The following is a 5885-nucleotide window of genomic DNA, read 5'->3' on the forward strand; positions in this document are numbered from 1 at the left end:
TACTATTTTAGATAGATTGATGAGGAAAGGCCTCTAAGATTAAAGGGGAATTGAATTAAGTTTAAGAGATTTGGATTAGATGCACTCCTATTGCTTTGTTCCCTCATACTTTTGTATCGATCATTACATCGTAAAGAGTTAGACATTCTGTGGAACACAGCTACTACTATAGCTTTTTTTTTTTTTGACACATCAGTGAAATTTCTTAGTCTTTAGTCTGAACCAAATAATGTTACTATATTATGAACATGAATTTACTTCCTTACCATGTGCCTCTCATAAATTTTGCAAGACACATCTTTTATTCCTCTGCACCAATAGATAAAACTTTCTATACTATTGGGGCACCTAGGTGGCTCAGCTCGTTGGGCAGCAGACTTCAGCTCAGGTCATGATCCCACGATCCTGTCTGTGAGTTCGACCTGCATCAGGCTCTGTGCTGACAACTCAGAGCCTGGAGCCTGCTTTAGATGGTCTCTCTCTCTCTCTCTCTCTCTCTCTCACTCTGTCTCTGCCCCTCCGCCACTCATGCTCTGTCTCTCAAAAATAAATCTGTAAAAAAATTAAAAAAAAACACCTTTCCATACTATTAAGTAAATTTTTAGTCTCAAATATGATTATATTCACCAGTAAAGTTGAAAACATAGTTCCCCCACTCATTCTCTCTCTTCGAATTTATAAGAAAAGTAAGAATAAAAACACACGGTTAGCCTCCTTCTGACAAAAAGAAAATAAGACTGGGCAAAGTGACATTGACCTCTCCATAGAGATAGGAAAGACAAAACTTCAGAATGCAAAGGTTAGGAAACATCTATCACATAATGCTATTTGTTCAACACCAGATGGCACTCTGAGTTAGTTATAAATTTGTCTAGTGCAAGGCTTATAGAGATCTTTAAAAAAGTAATTTGCTCACACTTCAAAAGAAAACATATTTTCTGGTCTTATCATTCCAAGTCTATTGACCCAGAGACTTAAAAACACATATTTTATGGACATAGAAATGATACAGAGGGAAGGAAATAGTGCTTGGCAAAAAACAAAGCTTTTTAGATAAATATTTTTGCTACAGCATACTGGATGCTAATTCTTCAATGAATTGAAGTAGTGAAGTTACCACATTCTTTAACAGAAATCCCCCTAATCCGTGATATATCTTTCATTGCCTTCATAAATGCATCCGAGGCATACTTGGTTCAGGAATATCCTGTTCCTAATTCTTCCGTATAACTCCATATAATAACTCACTATCTAGTTTTCCTTCCCCTGTTCCTTTGGCTCAGAGAATTTAAATATCTTTCAATTTGACACTTAAAAATTCTGAGTAGGGGCGCCTGGGTGGCGCAGTCGGTTAAGCGTCCGACTTCAGCCAGGTCACGATCTCGCGGTCCGTGAGTTCGAGCCCCGCATCAGGCTCTGGGCTGATGGCTCGGAGCCTGGAGCCTGTTTCCGATTCTGTGTCTCCCTCTCTCTCTGCCCCTCCCCCGTTCATGCTCTGTCTCTCTCTGTCCCAAAAATAAATAAAAAACGTTGAAAAAAAAAAAAAAAAAAAAATTCTGAGTAAATCCTTAAATAATCGTTTCCATTCTTACTCTTCTGGTGGATATTCTATCAAACAAAGGTATTTATTATTATTATTATTATTCATTTCATTCTTGAATTAGGAATCTGAACTACATGCTTTCTGAATATAAGAACTTCAAATAACATCTGACACCTCCATTTGTTATGGCTTTTTATCCCTGGGTTTCTATAAAAAAACAAGATAGATCTTTGTGGTAAAATAAAAATATATATATTTGGGTTTTCAAAATATTTTTAAGGTTTTTATTTTTTAAGTAATCTCTACACCCAATGTGGGGCTTGAATTCACAACCTTGAGATCCTGAGTTGTATCCTCCACCAAATGAGCCAGCCAGACACCCTTATGATTGGTTTTTGCCCTGAGTTTGGTCCTTGGCTCCCATAAACCCTTGGAATTTCTGGAGGGATTGAAGTGTCTTTTGTTATTGATAACAAGGCTCTTTCCCTTATACCTGAGTTTATGGTAATTAAGTGGTTGTTGGCGGGCCCTTCGTTTGAGGGGGGGCTGGCTGTACTCAAGGAACTTTCCAATTCTTCCCCCCCCCCCCCCCCCCCCCCCCCCCGCCCCATCCACTACCCTCCACTCCTCAGGGGAAGGGAGGGGGCTGGTATTGATTTAACCACCAATGGCAAATCATGCCGTTGATCAATCATGCCTAGCAATGACACTTTGATGAAAATTCCTGAATGACAAGTTTTTGGGGGAGCTTCTGAGTTGGTGAACATTGATTTGCTGGGATGGTGGTGCACCTGAAGAGAGTATGGAAGGATGGAAGGTCTGGCCTAACCTTGTCCCAACCTACCCCGTGCATCTCTTTCATTTGCCTGTTCCTGAGTTGTATCCTTCATAATAAAGCTGTAATTGTAAGTACAGTATTTTCCTGAGTTTAATGAGTTTTTCTAGCAAATTTTTGAACCTGAGGGAAGGTCATGGTAACACCAAATTTTGTAGTTGGCAGGGCAGAAGTGCGGGCTCTTGTCTGAAGTAGAGGCAGTCTTGTAGGACTGAGCCCTTAACCTGTGGGGTCTATACTAACTCCAGGTAGTTCTTGTCAGGGTTGAACTGAATTGTAGAATACCCAGTTGATATAAGAGCATTGGAAAATCAGTTGTGGTTTGGAAAAACAAACGGTCCTTCTTAAGCCTTCTTGTGAAATAATAATATGCTGTAATTTTTGTACTCGTAGAATGAGAAACTCTATAATGCTAAAAAAGGTTATAATGAATTTCAGTAATGGTTTTAAACTAACGTGATTTTAAATACAGCTATAACATATTTGGGGAAAAACATAAGGGGGAGACGTTGTTTAGTCTAAAACAATGCATGGGCATACAGAAATTTGTTTTGACATTTGCAAATGGGGATATCTAACAGTGATACCAAAGTAAAAACATGACACACCTTTATAAACCATGAGTTTTATACCATGTTCAAAAAATTGGAGAAAAGATAGAATTTTATCTCTTATGGGCAGGGACCTTGTCTGTATCCTGTTACCTAGACCAGTGACTGACATAGTAAAGGATGAATGAATGCAGTAAAACCAAAACAGAAAATGAGTATAACATAAAATTCACAGAAGTTTAGCAAATTACATAAGACAATAATGAAATATCAGGCTTTATCCAGGCTGTTTGAGTATTGTCATTGTGGTAGGCTAAAAGAATGATCCTATATATCCAGGTCAAATCCCTGGAATTTATGAATGTTACCTTATTTGGAAAACTAACTCTTTGCAGATACAATTTAGTTAAGGACCTTGAGATGAGATTATCCTGGATTATTCAGGAATGGCCTAAATCTAATCACAAGTGTCATTATCATAGACAGATGAGAAGGCAATGTGAAGATATGGGCAAAGACTGAAGTGATATATGGGGTGCCTGAGTGGCTCAGTTGGTTAAGTGTCCAACTTTGGCTTGGGTCATGATCTCACAGATCTTGAGTTCAAGCCCTGCCATCAGGCTCTCTGCTGTCAGCACAGAGCCTGCTGTGGATCTTCTGTCCCCCTTTCTCCCTCTGTCCACCCCTCCCCCAAAAAAATATTAAAAAAAAAAGACTGAGGTAATGTGGCTGCAAGTCAAAGAAGCCAAGGAACACCTGGAGGTACTAGAAGGTAGAAGATAAAGGAAATGAACTCTCCTTTACAGTAGCCTCTAGAATGAACATGGTGCTGCCCGACTTTGGATTTCTGGTTTCCAGAACTGTAAGAAAATATACTTTTGTTCTTTCATATTTGTGGTAATTTGTTACAGCAGCCTTAGGATACAAATACAATAGCTGATCTTGTGGGTTCATAATCATGTTTTTTTTTTTTTTCTTTAAAAAGTTTCTTTGCAGGAAGAATTTTTGAAGTTTTCTACATGGCTAAGGCTCACAGGCTGGACCCAGTATAGAGGACCTCCCGTAGGGGCCCTCTCATGTAGAAGATCTCATAATTTACTGATCTTAGTGTTAAAAAAGAAATAACATGTCCCAATGGAGTCACTGATGCTAAGTCCACATCACCAAACGGAGACTTACTATCTAACCTAATTGCAGTTTCAGCCTTTCCCAGGAATATAATCGTGGTAGGTCAATCAGGAATTTCCTGGTTAGCACTAGTGAGGTAATCTGCCTGAAAGACCCCCTTCCCCAGAGATAGGTTTATGACTTCCTTGTCCCACCTCCTTTGTGCCTTTTAAAGCCTTCCATTTGTACGGTATCTTAGAGTTCCTTTCTATTTGCCGGATGAGATGTTGCCCAATTTATGAATTGTTGAATAAAGCCAGTTAAATCTTCAAATCTATGTAGCTGAATTTTGTTTTTCAACGGTAGCTTTCAACCCTAGGCAAGGGATAGACTTGTTTTGAAGTCAAAAAGAAAAGGTATGAGATTTACTTGACAATTTAAGCAACAAAAAACAAGTTTGGGGTGCCTGGGTGACTCAGTCAGTTGAGCGTCCCAACTCTTTGATTTTAGCTCAGGTCATGATCCCAGGGTTGTGGGATGGAGCCCTATGTCAGGCTCCGTGCTGAGTATGGAGCCTGCTTAAGAGTCTTTCTCCCTCTCTCTTTCTCTCTCTCTCCCTCTCTCTCCCCCTCTCTATCCTTCTCCCCCACTCTCTGTCTCTCTCAAAAAAAAAAGTTTGAAAGAATATCTAGAGGTATGTCAATTATTTTAATTGATATCACATTGAGTCATGAAAAAAAGTATAGAACTTGTAAGGCTGCATTTACCCATATATTCTTAAAAATTTTTTTTAAATGTTTTTATTTATTTTTGAGAGACAGAGCACCAGTGGGGGAGGGGCAGGGAGAGAGAGGGAGACAGAATCCCAAGCAGGCTCCAGGCTCTGAGTTGTCAGCACAGAGCCCAACTCCAGGCTAAAACTCACCAATGGGGAGATCATGACCTGAGCCGAATTTGGATGCTTAACTGACTGAGCCACTCAGGTGCCCCTTTACCCATGTATTCTTGATCTACCTATACTGGCCATCCCCCATTATGTTCACGCCATACATTTCAGTGAACAGCCAGCAGGCATACTTGTTAAGGTACTATCATAGACATCACAATTATGACCAAAATCATCACTTCTGTAACTAAGCAATGAAGCATAATGAAGTTGGAAGATTATGATTACGCTTAATTCAGACATAATACTTTTGTTTGAAGTACTTTCATTTGAGGATTCCCTTTAAAAAAATCTGTCCAGTGAATTCTGTGCTTACCATAGGCTGTACTATATTAAAATTGAATGGTGACATGATTGTTTCACTTCATAATGGCCTTTATTTTGTAAAACAATTTGAAACAATAAGGTAAAATTCTACTTCAAAACGAAAATAACAAAGTAAATTTCCTAAATAGCTTTCTTTGATTCAAAATAAATCAAAACCCACAACACTATAGATACCATATCTTAAATTTTAAAGTTAATTTTGGATTTATGAAGAATGACTTCACAGCTTTTGGGGTATTTGTTTTTGCAACTAACTTTCATCCTTTTATGAGGTAATGAAACAACTCATCTGAAAATAGGAAAAAAACGTCAGAAACAGACATTCTAATTTTGTAACTTGGTAACACAAATTTGACACTTAGCTAGTTGAATATGAAGGATCCAAAAAGGTCTGCGTTGTTCCAATAATTGCTTCGATTTTTAAAAATACCGTATTTGCCCTTTGCCCTTAAATAGATCTCAATGTCCTCAGTAAATACATATAAAGGCCTGACCCCTTCAACTTACATAGCGACGCATAAAGGGCTATTATTACCACGAGCGGCACAATGTTGTCATTAACAGCACTTCCCTATT

The sequence above is a fragment of the Panthera leo genome, chromosome F3 (genome assembly GCF_018350215.1).
Source record: "Panthera leo isolate Ple1 chromosome F3, P.leo_Ple1_pat1.1, whole genome shotgun sequence".
NCBI classification, from domain to species: domain Eukaryota; kingdom Metazoa; phylum Chordata; class Mammalia; order Carnivora; family Felidae; genus Panthera; species Panthera leo.